The 16,930-nt window shown below is 36.5% G+C and overlaps 1 protein-coding gene and 1 long non-coding RNA gene across 4 annotated transcripts in view; one reads left to right on the forward strand and one right to left on the reverse strand.

The window, feature by feature from the left end:
• Positions 1-16,930, reverse strand: part of LOC130222051 (gastrula zinc finger protein XlCGF57.1-like) — a 429,619-nt gene that overhangs the window by 151,334 nt on the left and 261,355 nt on the right. The gene's annotated exons all lie outside the window — the stretch shown is intronic.
• On the forward strand, positions 3,223-5,460 carry LOC130222253 (uncharacterized). Its single transcript, XR_008836381.1, has 5 exons — positions 3,223-3,444; positions 4,480-4,616; positions 4,837-4,932; positions 5,022-5,111; positions 5,343-5,460. It is a non-coding gene; the product is annotated as an uncharacterized LOC130222253 (long non-coding RNA).

Genomic DNA, 16,930 nt, shown 5'->3' on the forward strand with positions numbered 1-16,930 from the left:
CTGTAAAATAGGAACAAGAGACATCTCAGATCATGCAGGGGTATATTTAACAGTGTACCTGACCTGGACAATAAACCCAAAAAGACATTTTGGTGATTTAACCCTAATCATTTGAATGATTTAACATGTGTAGAATATGTTAAAAAAGAACTATTAGAATATTTAAACATAATGATAATAGAGCGGTGCCAAACAGCATTTCCTATTGTTTACATCTTTGCTACAATACTGTTAAGGCTAGACACTGTCATGATACATTTTAACAAATAAAAACTCACAGGCTACAGCTTCTGCTTGTTGGAGCTACTCCTTCTTTGAAGAGATTTTAACTGAATCTAGCACTGAACTGGGAGAGATTCTGGAAGCTGTGTTTTGTCAAATCATGCTTGCTATGTATTTTATAATTCTCAGGAACATAATTAAAATTGAACTTTAAGCACTTCTGTCTTTGTGTCGTGTCATTTGGAAGCTCAAATACAGAAACAGAAGAAGCTCTGTGGAAATAGCAGTGTTTAAATGGCATTTCAGCTTTCTCTGCTGTAACATTACAGTGCCTCTGGCTACGCCCCTTAGCTGCGCAGTGTGTGCGCGTGGTAAAAGTATGTTTGTGATCTTACTGGCCCGGAAGTATTTTTTTGTAGTCCCCAAAATTTGTTTATTGTAGGTTTTGCTAAGCTAACTCTGTAAAAACCAAGGTCTCCCTTTGCGTTGAACTTTGAGCATTTTACATTCAGAGATGCTGTTTATGTTTACACAGCTACATTACACATCAACTAAAGTTTAAAATATGATATCGTAGTGGACCACCCCTTTAGTCCATGAATAACATTATGTTTGGAATCTTAACGTGATTAAAATCACAAGCATATCTGGCCAATTCATTCACAAAGTCTTTGCCACAGAGCCCATTCATAAGAGAGAGGCCGGGACCATCTTAAGTTTTTTAGAGCTAATTGGATGGTGACGCTTCTCCTTTCAGCTATTGGCTCAAAGGAGTGTCAATCACAAATGCAAGAGACCGGCAGCCATTTTGTTGACCAAAATCTTTAGTGTTATGACTGGAGACGCTACTCCACTGAACATACTGCAAGGATTAGTTTGGATAATAGCAGTGCATTCCATGGATGTTTATCAATGTATGAATAAGTTGTGGACTAATGTTTTTACAGATTGGATTGCCTGGATTCTTGCTTAAGAGGTGAGTTTCTTTGTTGAAATCATTCTATTCATGCTAGTCTCGTCTTTCAAAAGAAAAAAATATTTAGTCTTTGTTGGAGTGTAGTTATATTTGTGGAGCTTCCCTTTGAAGCGTGCTATATATGTTACCACGGGTGCACCTCTAGGAGAGCGGTGTGTTACTTTTACATTTCATACTTACAACACAATATAGCCTAAACAAACTCTTACAAAAATAACTTCAGTAAACGGAAGCAAAACTACAGTATATCAACAGTTTAAAGGAAGATAACTGAAGTAAAATGTGCAACTGCAAAATAATGAATTATAAAATTACAATAAAATTACAATAAGTTCAACAACAGTACAATTTGCAGTATATTAGCGTACAACTTTACTACACTTGTGCAATGTGCTGATAAATAATCTAATATCCCAATGCTGTGGCAATACTGTGCTGCACTTGTGCTGTACTTTTATTCGGTGATGTTTTTTGGAAACAAGTAATCAGAATAGAATAAATTGTAAATAGAATTTGAAGAGTTTATTTGTACAGATAATTCCGTTTTTAGTCATATTTAAATATAATGTTTTATGTTGTTTCTTGGGTTCAAAAAACGTGATTTATGGACTGCAAAAATGTAATGAGATTTAATATTGTGTACATGAGTACAATGGCAAAACAACTGGATTTCTAAATCAGTCTGTAGAGAATGAGAGTTGATTCCTCGACTCTCAATGAACCTAGTCCCGGAATCGACTCCAGGACAGGAATCGACTCCTTGAGTTGAGTCTGTTTTTTCAAACCCTTTTAAATGAAGCAGTTACATGCTACAGTAACTCTTTCTACTCTTTCTCGACCACGAAGGAGATCGAAGGCGCTCGCTTTGAATGCGTGCTCACACATTTTATGATTTTGCTTTAGAATTTTGTGACCACAAGGCACTCTGACGCGACTGGTGAATTTGTGCACGCGTTCCCCACAGAAGAGCAATCGCGGCAATGAGCACGTTGTCCTGACAACAAGGATTCACAAACAAACGCAGTTTTTTAACGGTTGTTTACCAGTGTTTTGTCTTCTTATTTCAGCTGAGAAATAAAGATAAAATACATGTTGGTTGATTATATTAACTGAAAATGCCATTCACATATGAACACTACCGCAGTTAAAATACAAAGACATGGTCAAAGGACAAAAGAGGGCTACGTTTTCTGGAGAACCGGGACCATTTTGACCTTATCATCTAATTCAGCAGTAAGTGCACATTAATATACTGTCCTCACAACTTTGTAATTTAGGATGTGTAAAGAAACTTAACGTAACCTCAACAGTTGGTTCTGCAAGTACAAAAAACTGAATATGTTCAGAATATTTGACCAAGCAGTGATACCAGTCAAACGCTCGCCAAAAGATATCCCAGCTCATTCACTTGCTTAAAACACTGCAAATGATGTAAATGATGCAACTAGTGATGTATTAATCTGTATTAATCCAGATTTCTCTTTAAACACATTAACTAAAATTTAATTGAATAGGATTTTATAAACCTGATCTACATGCCTATTGTGCTTGGTTTTAAATTTAAATGTAGATAATGGAATAGATAAAATAATAGATTTTAAGGTAAGTTAAGCAGAAGCTACTTGTTTAATTTATGTATTTCATTGCAAAAGTTCTTTATAACAGTACTGTAGATCTGTCATTATTTTAAAGGCTTGTCCATCGTTTCCAGGAACATTGGTTCATCTTTTATTCATCTTTTTCTTGAGATACACTAGCATTCAAAAGTTTTAGAATGGTAAGATTATTTAAACAACATTGAAAGATGTGAGGCTGCATTTATTTTCTTTAAAATAGTTGTAGGCCTTATAGGTACTTAGTTTTATAGCAGTTACAATCTGTGACTTCATGTCACATCTTTTTGGAAATATGGGTGATTCAAAAAGAATACCACAAGAAACATGATGAAAACAGCGATACTAGTGACCAAATAAGTAAACAAATGAAACTTCAGAGCTTCCTTAAATCGACGACAGAAAGAGCTTAGCTGAGTTCTCAATTTTTAACATTGTGGGATTCCTTTTGAATCACCCTGAATACAGTTTTTCTGTTCTTTACATCTGTTGTTTCCTAATAGGTAATCGATTACGTCACTTTGGGAGGGGGAGTGAAAATGGGCAGTCACTCAGTGTCTGAAAAGAGAAAATACACCCAATACAGAGGCTAGTAAGGAGCACTTCCAGTGCACAAAGTTAATGTCTTAACAGGTAACTTTTGAAGCATTTTCTATCTCTAATGTACACGCCTCCTTTACTCAAGTAGAAGTACCAACACAATCTCACGGCAATTCGTAACTTTTTTATTAGTGGCTAATTATTAGGGGTTGCGGAATAATTTCAAGGGGCCGTGAGAGTGATTTAAAAATATTGTATATATCAGTGGTTATAATTTTTATTTTCCAGTATTACAAGTGAAAGCTTATATTTTCAGATTTCAGAAGTTAGAATTAAAAAAAAAGTGAATGGAACATCATACCTGTGCAGCGAATAACTATATGGATTATAATTTTAATATAATAATAAAAATTTTTTTTTAAAATATGGCTCCTGTGCTTTTATAGAATAGGAGTTGCTAAACATATTCAAGGATGTGCACAGATGTGTAGCATTTTGATTGCATGTAGTGGGGCGCTCTGGTCCAATATACCAGGACCGTTTTTTTCCCAGTCTAGCCCTGCATGTATGCAAGTTATTATATTTAATTTTGCTAATATGGGGGAGTAATGTTAGGCTAGCTGTTTGTGAGTTAAATTCATCTGAAATGAAATAGCCAGCTAATATACTGTCTTCAGAAAAATGTTTTTTAGATCGGTTGCTGATGTTAATGTGCAGGTATGATAATGGATATTTTTAGTTAAGATAAATGTGTCTCTAACTGGATCAGATGTTACCAGATTGTAATATTTTTACACAGGGTCAATTAAACATGAAAAGAAAGGGCGAGATATCAGACTTATTTATAAAGAAGCACAAACAGGCAGATCAGGTTCAAACATACCCTACACCTTTCATTGGATCCCACAGCAGTTGAATTATATGTTGGTAATGAAATTGATTTGGGTTTACTAAACACTTTCATTTTGTTTGTGTGTGTGCATGGCAACCTCCTGGCCACCAACTGTGAAAAAATTCTAGCTCTGCCACTGCACACAGGAATACAAGACACAAGGAATTATGGAAAAGAGTCAGTGGGATTTTGTAGATTATATTTATGGTTGGTTGTCTCCCCCTTGTGTTTGTAAGTTACTACAGACTTTAAGAAAATACATTTCAAAGGAATATGACTGACCAGACTTGATGACTTTATTATGACCAACAAAAACACACACACTGCACTTCTGAGGGAATCTAGTGATGTTCAACACATCACAAAAAGAAAGGTAAAACAGTCTACTTTATATTGTATTTAAACATGTAAACTTAAGTGTTATGCTTCAAAATATGTTAGTGTGTAACTTTTTTTCATTGTAAAACCACACCATCATAAATATTTTGTGTAAATAATGGGAATATTGTCTTCAACATCTCTGGAATTCTATAACAATTATACAAATATTAGAAAATAGGCACTTTTACACAAATTATTATTTAATATTATAGGAACACCATTTCTTGAAGTGGAGGCAGCGCAAGCAAAATAGAGGAGGGGTCTGCGTGACCTCCATCATCAAGCCATCTAATTTCAAAAACACAATGGTAGCATGAAACACATTTAAATACAAACCAGTTCAGCATTCGTTAAAGATATTTGTCATTTCTAATATCTTTTTTTTTGTAAAATGCAGGCATCTACAGCCTCAAAGACAAACAACAGTCCTATTTGGAAACGGACACAGACAATTAAAGCTGGGAGCCAAGACAAAGATGATTTTCAGGTAAAACAATTTTCAGTGTGCAAAAGCATCAAAATGGTTAACCTTCTCAATTCATTAATTTGTCAAAGCAGCTTCACAGTAATAATGTCAATTTCAGAAGATTGTGAGATAGTATGGACAGAGATTTGATGGAACAAGCTGATTTAACCAGTTTATTGGATGCATTATGTAACCAGTTCAGCATTTCTCAAATATAAAAAAAAGTAATTTCTATTCTCTTTGTAAATGTAGATGTCCACTGTCCCAAAGATAATCAGCACTCCTACACAAAAGCAGACAACATCAGTGGCAGCACAGGACCCGGAGACAGGAAGTCAAGACAAAGATGCTTTGGAGCTAAAACTATCAACTAATTGTATGTGCAAATACAAGACAGACAACTATGTGTGCTAACATTAACTTAATATGTATAATTAATTTGGATACAAAAATGAAAATAGAACATACCAATAAGCATGTCAAATAAACTATTTTAATGTATATTATTGTGTACTTCCTTAAGTTACAAACTGCTAAACATAGATTTATCCAAATCTAACTTGATATATCTCATTTACCACAGTAAAACAGTAACACACATTTCCATAATAAAAAGGGAAGACTTAATTTTCAGAGGTGAATAGGAGTTGGAGATGACAACTGAGGTGCAATAATTAATAAAATGTATGCCTATTTGTGATGTCAAAAATTAAAAAGAGCACAAAGACAAAAGTCCCGTGGACCAATTAGGGGACATTATTCACCAAATGAAGTAATTGCAGCCAACAAATTGGTGAAAGAGGTACAGCTGAAACAAGAACAATTGTTTAGCATTCTTCACCCATACACTTGGCTCAGCAGTGATGAAGTGGATGCAGCTTCCTTTTATATTGCTCAGAAGTTTCCTCACATACATGGGTTTCAGTTCAGTTTGCTCTAACAAAGTGTTCATTGAGGGGGTGTGATGTCACAGACACCATTTGTACAAATAATGAACGCAAATGACAACCACTGGATAATGGCAATCAGTCTTTTCTGTGGACCCAATGAGATTTACATCAATGATAGCCTGGACACAAACATCTTCAAGCAGACAGAACAAAAATTGTCATGGCTTATCCGACCACATGGACCCCAGTTCGTTATCAGAAACCCTGATGTAGAAATGCAGCAGTCAAACAGCACTTGTGGATTATTTGCTTTGGTCTTCGCTACAGCATTATGTGATGGAGTCAAACCCAGAGGAGTGTCAGTTCCAGGAACGCAATATGAGACAAATGCTTTAGGCAAGGCAAGGCAAGGCAAGGCAAGGCAAGGCAAGGCAAGGCAAGTTTATTTATATAGCACATTTCATACACAGTGGCAATTCAAAGTGCTTTACATAAACAGGAATAAAAGAAACAATTATAAGAGAAATAAAAACAAACAGAATAAAAATAAAATAAAATAAAAGCTGATAAAATGTGTTATAAAAGAGTTAAAAAGAAGAGAAAAAACATAGTAGTTCGATCTGTCGGACGTAGCACAGTGCTCATTCAGTAAAGGCACAGCTAAACAGATGTGTTTTCAGTCTTGATTTGAATGTGCCTAATGTTGGAGCACATCTGATCATTTCTGGAAGCTGATTCCAGCAGCGAGGGGCGTAGTAGCTGAAAGCCGATTCACCCTGCTTTGACTGAACTCTTGGGATTTCTAATCTATTTGATCCTAAAGATCTGAGTGATCTGTTAGGTTTGTATTCAGTGAGCATATCTATAATGTATTGAGGTCCTAGGCCATTTAGTGATTTATAGACCAGTAATAATACTTTAAAATCTATTCTAAATGTGACTGGGAGCCAGTGTAAAGACCTGAGGACAGGTGTGATGTGCTCTGATTTCCTGGTTCTGGTCAGAATTCTGGCCGCAGCGTTCTGGATGAGCTGCAACTGTCTGACTGTCTTTTGGGAAGGCCAGTGAGGAGGCCATTACAGTAATCCACCCTGCTGCTGATAAAAGCATGAACAAGTTTCTCTAAGTCTTCACTGGAAACAAAGCATCTAATTCTTGCAATGTTTTTGAGATGATAGTATGCTGATTTACTAACTGCTTTGACATGACTATTGAAACTCAGATCTGACTCCAGAGTCACACCAAGATTCTTGACCTTATTTTTTGTTGTTTGACCCTTAGAGCCAAGGTACGCATTCACCTTGAGAACCTCATCTCTGTTCCCAAACGCAATGACTTCAGTTTTCTCTTTGTTTAACTGAAGAAAGTTTTGGCACATCCAATTGTTAATTTCATCAATACATTGGCAGAGGGTGTCAATGGGGCTGTAGTCATTAGGCAGTAAGGCTAGGTAGATCTGAGTGTCATCAGCATAGCTGTGGTAGGAGATTTGGTTCTTTCTCATTATTTGGCTCAGAGGGAGCATATAAAGGTTGAACAGGAGTGGTGCCAGAATCGAGCCTTGTGGGACTCCACATGTCATGGGTGTCCACCCTGACCTATGGTCACCTATACTGACATAGTATCCTCTCCCTTCAAGGTAAGATCTGAACCATTTGAGGACCGTCCCAGACAGCCCAACCCAGTTTTCCAGCCTATCCAGAAGTATGCTGTGATCGACAGTGTCAAATGCGGCACTGAGATCGAGCAGTACCAGCACTGTTAGTTTGCCTGAATCTGTATTTAGGCGGATGTCATTGATTATCTTTATAAGGGCGCTCTCTGTACTGTGATGTGGTCTGAAACCAGATTGAAAATTGTCCAAACACCCCTTGAAGTTTAAGAACTTGTTAACCTGGTTAAAAACAACTTTTTCAATGATTTTGCCAATGAAAGGGAGATTTGAGATTGGCCTGTAATTGCTCAATATGGTGTTATCTAGGTTGCTCTTCTTCAAGAGGGGTTTAACAACTGCAGTTTTAAGTGAGTTAGGAAAAATCCCTGAGAGAAGTGAAGCATTTACCACTTTTAGAAGATCCATTTCTAAGCAGGTAAACACCGTTTTAAAGAATGATGTGGGGAGCGTGTCGAGACTGCAGGTTGATGTTTTCATAACTTGCACGATCTCTTCTAAGATTTTGCCATTAATTGCCATGAAATCGGACATAATGTCTGATTTCTTAAGTTGTGGTTGAGCTAGTCTGACGTCGACACAATTTGGCTGATTGGATGAGCTGATTGCCTTTCTGATATTATTGATCTTGTCAGTAAAGAAATGAGCAAACTCATTACATTTGCTTTCAGAGAGTAGCTCACTGGGAATCCGACTGGGGGGGGTTGTGAGTTTCTCTATCGTTGCAAAGAGTTTACGAGCATTGTTTACGTTGCTGTTTATAAGGCTTGAAAAGAAAGTCTGCCTAGCAGTTTTTAGTTCCATATTAAAAGCACGAAGACTGTCTTTATAGATATTATAATGGATTACTAGTTTCGTCTTTCTCCACATACGCTCAGCTTTTCTGCACTGTCTTTTCGTCATTTGAATTCTTGGGGACCTAGTCCAGGAACCCCTTTGGCTGCTAGTTATCTTCTTGGCTTTAACAGGAGCAATGTCATCTATGACATTCTTAACTTTAGAGTTAAACAAATCAAGAAGAGAATCAACAGAGTCTGCAGATGTACTTGGTGCTAGCGATATGGCCTTCATAAACTGCTCATTAGTGTTCTCATTTATGCATCTCTTTCTGACAGAGACAGATCTGTCTTTAATAGCTGGAGTGATCAATATATCAAAGAAAATACAGAAATGATCAGATAGTGCAACATCCTTAACAACAGTTGATGAAATGTGTAAACCCTTAGTTATAAGTAGATCAAGAGTGTGTCCACGATTGTGTGTGGGTCCTTGAACATGCTGAGTCAGATCAAAAGTGTTCAAAACAGTCATCAGTTCTTTTACAGCATTGATTTCTGGATTATCAATGTGAATATTAAAATCCCCAGCAATGGTAAAATAGTCAAATTCAGAGGTTACTAATGATAACAGCTCTGTAAAATCATCAATAAAAGCTGGAGAATATTTTGGAGGTCTGTAGATAATGATCAGTAAGATACGTGGAGCACCTTTTAGTGCTATACTCAGATATTCAAAAGACAAAAAGTCACCAAATGACACTTGTTTACACTCATAGACATCTTTAAACAGGGCAGCAATGCCTCCACCTCTCCTATTGGCTCTGCAAACACTCAAAAAGTCAAAGTTTAAAGGAGCTGTTTCATTCAGAACTGCTGCGCTACAGCTGTCATCTAGCCAAGTTTCATTTAAAAGCATAAAATCAAGGCAATTTGAGCTGATAAAATCATTGACTAAAAGTGACTTATTGTTGAGTGATCGGATGTTTAAAAGTGCTAACTTAACAGTTTTAGCTGTTTCTGCTACAGTAGTCTCAGATTTATATTTAATAGACACAAGATTTGAGTGATTTGCTATACGGCCTGAACAAGTCTTCGGTTTTCTGTCACGCAATACAACACATATATGTGTAGAGAAAGCTACAGGCACACTGGGTTCCTGCTTGTTCTGTAAACATCTGATAAAGACACTGTTATCTAAGCAGGCACCCGAGACACATCATGGAGAGCAGTTTTGTTCACCAGCTGAGGATGGTGCGTTGTTGTTTGGGCCCTGGCGGTGGGGCTTTACAGATCGTTGAAGAACAAAACAGCTCCGGTATTTACATACCAAAAAACAAAAGCAAGACCTGAAAGAACCTCCCTTTTTGTGGAGGTTCACTGTATCTGCATGACCTCACACCACGAAGACATGATGGTGCAGTGCGACAACTGCAACACGTGGTACCACCCCAATTGCGTGTCAGTCCTAGACACACACACGTGTACAGTACATATGTGTAATTACATTCATTATATAATTGTTCTGCATTAAAATATACACTTGCTCTGTATATATTCTAGTATTTACAACCCTTTGTTAATGAAGACTATATCACATTATAAATATAGTGATCTGATAAACTGTAATAAATTCTGTATTTATTACTCAAATTTTTACTACAGTAAACTGCAGTGTATTATAGTATAATATATCCTATAGTTGTAGAAATGTATGTGTTGTTACCATAGCAACTATAGGTCACAACAGAATAATTCAATAGACCTTTTTCACAGCGGAATTGAACACCGGAAGCGCCCTTTGAAGCAATGCGTTGCTTGTTCCAGTTTTGCTAGCAGCCGCCGAAACATGGCAACTTCAAGGCATCGAATGACATCCTCACTGTCAACTTTGCCAAAATTTGGACAAGACGACGTTGTTCGCTTGGTAAAGGACCACAGTGAGGTGAAAGGTTCGAAGCTGGACAAGGGATACAAGTTGTTCTTCGAACAGTTTGTTTTTAAGTACAAGGGTAAGTAAATTGATAACGTTATGTCTCACGTATTTCGGTAGTTAACTTCTAACGTTAGTTATTTCAGTGGAGAGATTTTTGCTACTAATCCTGTCTAAAACTGACATAGCCTAAACAAAACAGCATTTAAAATATTATACCGATTTGCAGAATTTGTGCAGAAAAATTGTCTTACAAAAAGCATTTGTTATGTAGATTACAGTAATGCGCAGTCAGCAGTATATGCTAATATCAAGTCGTTTGTAAGCAAGATTAACTTTTTAACATCCAGAAGGATTAGTTTTATGTTAGTAGTTGTCCATAAGCTGTGCTTACCCCCTCTTTCCTTTGAATGCAGTGTCAGATATAGTGAACGACGAGGTTGTTGTGCAGGCAAGTTGCTATCGGTCAATGAGAAAGAACGAGGAGCCCCATAAATTACAGGTTGCTTAATGCTCGCAAGGTTTACTCAAGTCTGGTAACATACTTTAGCTACTCGTGAGAAAATAAAGCTATTCGTTGTTGTGTTCAGTGTTTGTATACGATTCTATTAAAGCATTACATTTTTCGGTAACACTTTGATGGTCCCTATTGCACATTTTGTTGACCAAAAGTTGAATTGCAACTACATGCCAATTACTTCTCATTTGAGTATTAGTAGACTGCTTAATATCTATTGATTCTGCTCCTTCTACAGACATTTAACTTACTATAATAAACATAACAAGTACATGTCAACTTACACTAACCCTAACTTAACAGTTTACTTCTAATCTAATTAGATTTAGTTGGTATGTAGATGCAATGTAGCTTAAATTCAACAAAATGCATTAGAGGTACAATCAAAACAGCGATACCCATTTTCCCACTAACCTCTACATTTTTTAATTTTGCTGCAAAAGTTGGAAATATCTTCAAAACAGTCAGCCTGTAGCGAATAGGGTATGTTTCCGGATCTTCAGGTTAAAGTTAGTTCATGTTCTTGCTCACGTTAATTTTGTTCCACTGCTGTTGCAGTTTTTTGTCTATGTACCTATTATAATAATAATTATTATTATTGTTGTTTATTTTATACTTTAATGTTGTACTGCAAGCAGTCAGTAAGCCTGTTACCTTAAATGGACGTAGCTGTTCCTGTGCACTACAGCACCATGGGAGTGAAGAACGTGCCACCACCACTATCATGCACCAGTGCTCTTCAAACATGGCACAGGCCAAGGACAAAGGTAAGATGTCTAAACCAAGCAAGATTCTTATTGCACACACACACATATATATATATATATAATCATTTCACTACATATGATTTAGAAAATAATAAAAATATATGAGTTTACTGTACTATAATGTCACTGTAATCAAGTTTAAATATTTCATCAACCAAAATAGTTTCTATTTTTCATGGAAATCATACTTTTAATTTCTTTAGATTGTAGTCTTGGCATTAGCAGAAACTATTTACTTAATTTGTGTAATAATGATTTTTTTGGTTGAATATAAAAACTTCTGTCTATAACAAAAATGTCATCCAGGGAATTCGACCTGAACCCATGGATGAAGTTGTGGTGCGGAAGCCAAAAGCAGCAGGACGAAGTTGTGTCAAGTCTACACTCTATCCGGCATACCTAGGTGAGATTGTATATACAGACAGGCACACACACACACAGACACACAAAGACAGTGAGGTACACGGAGAGAGACATTTAAAGACGTACTTTACCCAAAAGTGTAAATTCTGCCATAGTCTAATCTCCCTTTACTTATTTAACACCTATTTGACTTTCTTTGTTCTGCTGGATACAGAAGACGATATATTAAATTATGGCAGAATTTACATTTTCAACAGAAGAAATAAACAGAAATGTCTGAAACCACACAAGGGCAGGTAAATAATGATAACATTTTCATTTTTGGGTAAACAATCCACACTCTCACACAGACGCAGACCTGTCAGTCGGCAGTATTGTCACTTTCTTTGATTGTCTATTTTTAGGACCTTTTCCTGACCCAGCTCGGCTCTCCGTTGGTGATAAATTGAGAGACCTTAGACCACAGCTTGGTATTTGCTCAATCTTGTGTGGCCTCTCGAGCATGGAATTAGTGGAATCAAAATTTGGTCAAGTCCCAAAGGGCTCGGTTCTCTCTTGTCAATGCCCCACTGCAGTATCACATGACATTTGCAAGTATCCTGAAGCCCCTTTATTCCCACAACTTCCATTACATGACTATAAATTAGACAGGCACATGAATTACGTTCCCAGTTTTGAGGAGTATTATCATATTGAGAGTTTGATGGTTACTAGTGAACTATCATGCATTATTGAGAAAAACACAAGAGAGCAATCAGAGAATCCACTCTGGAAGGAACTGCGACAGCCACGCTTAACTTCCAGCAGATTTGGGGAAGTGTACAGTGCAAGAGGGTATTCGTCTTCTGAGGCACTTGCAGTCAGGATTCTGAGAAGCGTACGGCAAACATCTGCCATGAAAAGAGGCATTGAACTTGAGCTAGAAGTCCTACAGCTGTACAGTGACTTTTGTGGTGTAAATGTGTCACCTTCTGGATTTGTCATTCACCCTGATGCACCATACCTGGGTACTAGCCCTGACGCTAAAGTTTATGATCCATCTGAAAAACCACCCTTTGGGTCGGCTGAAGTGAAATGCCCAAATGTTAACAACATAGCAGAAGCTACGCACATCCTATTTACAAATGGTCAGGCTAAATTGAAAAGAAACCACAAATATTTCTGGCAAGTTTTAGGCCAGTTGGCAATAACTGGTTTGCCTTGGTGTGATTTTATCACATCTACTAAACGTGATCTCACAGTGGAGAGAATTTGGAAAGAAGAGCCTCTGATCAATGATTTAAAGAAAAAGTTTGATCTTTTTTATTTCAACACATACATGGAAACTTAACTGAAAAGCCAGTAACATACACATGCATGTATTGTTCTCTATGTGAGTTGGAATTATTCATTGAAAATGGGACACAGCTGTATATTATTGTAGTGTGTGCGTGTGTGTGTGTGTGCGCAGCATTATTTTCTGTGTGTCAGAATGTGGCCAATTGACTGTTTTGTTGTTGTAGTTTTTGGACTTTGTAGGTGGAGATTGATTTTGAAACTACCTCTCTTTGAGTAACATTATAAATTTTACTTGAAGCCTGCGTGAACGGGGCCCAAGTAACATTCAATGTCTACTATAAAGAAGCCTTTAAAGTAAGGACATACATGTGTTTGAAATGTAAATATCCCTAGATGGCAAAAAGTAAATAAGTAAAAGAAAAAACCCACCGATAACCAGGATGTTTTTAAGTAGGAGTCTGCATAGATGGGGCCCAACTCTTACAAGTCTTAGGATGCTGTGAAGCCAGAGTGATCCTTTACACATGGTGCTTTCCTTACCCTCACACAGACATTGCTAATTAATTTGATGTTTTTGCCCTGTAAAATGTAGGAATTTTCAATATGTCTTAGAGTCTGCATGAACGGGACCTAAGTGATATTGATCTTTTATGTGAAATACATATGTAACCTCCCTGGTCCCTGTTTCTATAGATAGTTTCTGTAATGTACTATCCAAGTCAAGAATCATTTAATCACATATTTACAAAAAATAAGTTTCTTATTCACTCATGTTAAGTTTGAAGTTTACGTCCATGGTTAGTTTGACTTTATATTATAGATATTGAGTTATTGAAGTTCTGTAATAATTCAGTCATGTGTATTTTAGGTTATGTTATAAAAATAGCTTTAAATAAAGTTCTTTATTAAGAATTTATTCTTATGGGTTTTTTGGTGATCTTACTACTGTTTTATTAGGGCTGGTATAAAGTCTTATATGTTAGGTTATTCCTATCACCCCCCTCATTTTTTACTATTGTATATTGTTTCGCCAGTGTTGTTTGGTTGAATGTTCTCCTTTTCTCACATGTCTTGTCCTGTGGTTTTGTAGCATCTTATATGTTTGTCCCATGCTATATGTTCCCACTCCTAGCCTGCACCTTGTCATGGTGAGTGGGCTTTTAACCAAGACAGGCCATAGTGTATAAATTCTACCAGTCTTTTAACCTTGTCATCTTTCTCTCAGGTATTACATGTGACATCCTGTGCTTGTGTGTTGATATTCCATAGCTGATCATACTATCCATCCCCCAGATGTGGAACGCTCTGGTAACAGGTTCCATAGTGAGTCTTTCACTTGTGTACCTAGGTGAATATTGCTCTGCTTAGTCTTTTGTTTAACTTGTAATTCACTTAATGCTGTTATCTATAAACGCCTATGTGAAAACTATTCTTAGATTAAATGGCTCAAATGTAAAGTTAAATTTAATTTCTTTTCTGAAAGCAGTGTTCCCAGGAACTCAATTGAAGAACTCATAGTCTTTCAAGAATCAAATTAATTTATTTATAAAACTCTTACAATATTTCAATAATTTTAAAAATCCTTGAATGAATGAAAAGAAAAAATAAACAATATGAAAAGCAGAGGTTAACAGTGTTATGGCTACAAATGGCACTTAAGAGTAAACATTTTTAAAAAACTCTACATTAGCCATAATGGTCAAGGCTATTTAAATCAAATGGGCCCTAAAGGCCAAATTCAAAAGCAGTGACACTATTGGCTGTACACTGCATTTGAATGTGGTCTTTAAGGCAGTTAGCAATACTACTTAAAAACATATCATTTCCCATAGGTGTGAAATGAACTCATCTTTTAGGAATAGCCCAGGACTGTCATGTCTAAAGTGAGGGTGCATAATCATGGCACCATTTAGGCTATCAACAAATCTAGCCATAACACTGTTAACAAATTTTCGGGCCTTGTTAAGTTTAACTAGCTTAGCACCAGCCTTCCATCGGCATCTCTGTGTTAAAGATGAAAATAAAATTTTCATGTCAGGGTGCTGGAGCTTAAGCAAGTCATCCTTCGTTGAATTCACCAGCATTACGCTGGTGACCAATATCATTCCCTCCACAATGAAGAACAAGGACATCCGGTGCCACTCTTCCTTTGATCAAGTCCTGGAAGTATTTAGGAATTCTTTTCCACCTTAGTCCACCCCAGCCAAACCAGGAGATGTGGGCCCCAGGCAGCCCGAGGTTGTTGCCCACAGTCTCCCTCGCTCTCTGGGCACCTCGTCGGACATAACTGTCTCCAATGATCCACACTGTTTCTATGGAAAGAAAATGAGTGACTTTAATAAATGCAGTCAGTTTTTTGTGAGAAAAAAATAGAATAATGGAGCAACGACTCAAAATATATCTTTTTAAGCCAAGACTACAACTTACAGTTTAATTTTTGTGACCTAACAGATGCGGATGCTTCACAGGTGGCCATGATGTAATCAGGAATCAATCACTGCAAGAAATAAACATTGGTAACACTTTAAAATAATGTTACATTATTAAATATTAGTAAATGTAATTAATAAAATGTGATCCTGGACCATAAACAGGAGTAGTCAAAATGCATTGTATGGGTCAAAATGACTGATATTTTTCTGTAAAATAAATCCTCTTCCATGGAGATGTTTTGAATATTTTCTACTGTAAATATAGTATTGCTAAGAACTTGAGACATTTTTTAAGGGGATTTTCTCATGGAAATATTTGACTCCTTAAAATTCCAGAATTTTCAAATTGTTGTTTTTCAACCAAATATCATCCTATCCCAATAAACAACCCATCAATAGTAATACTTTTGTTCCAATATATACGTGAAACTCACAATACTTTAATGTTAACAAGCTCAACTTTGGTTTTTAAAAATGCATTACTAAATGTTAAACTATGATTAATAAATACATTATTGTGTCAGTAAACAAACCCAAAAGTCACATTTTACTAGCATTACTAATCACATTTCAACCAGTAAACAATATCAACTGCCAACAATTACACTTGTGCTTTAGTGAACATACAAATGTGAATTGTTGATATAAAATTTAATTGTTTATTTAATTTAATAATTTTATATAAAGAATTTTTTTATGTTAACAATTAAATATTTGATATCAACAATTCAGTTATTTCAAATGAAAAAAATATCATGAATGCTGGATGTTGATATTAAGAATTTAATTGTTGAAATCAATAATGCATATCCTGAGAATGAGTAAAAGTCAAAACGGCTTGCCACAGAGAGCCATAATAATATCAACAACATTTATTATTGCAAGTTTTGTTGTGTAGTTTCAGGTTAATTTACCTTGATAGTACGCTGAAATATTCAAATTATTCAAATGTCACCGGTGGTGGGATGGTCTCAGCAAACAGTCATCGCAACTCCGCCTAAGTTCCGCCTCTGCCCATTTTTGAGTATCCGGGAATGACGCACTTCCAAGATGGCGACAGCTGACCACGCCCACAGTAAGCTTCATTTAAGCTCTTCAGAAACCTATGGGTGACGTCACGGACACTACGTCCATATTTTTTTACAGTCTATGATAGAGATGGGCAAACTCGATCCTGGAGGGCCGGTGTCCCTGCATAGTTTTGCTCCAACC

Source organism: Danio aesculapii, chromosome 4 (genome assembly GCF_903798145.1).
Source record: "Danio aesculapii chromosome 4, fDanAes4.1, whole genome shotgun sequence".
Lineage (NCBI taxonomy): Eukaryota > Metazoa > Chordata > Actinopteri > Cypriniformes > Danionidae > Danio > Danio aesculapii.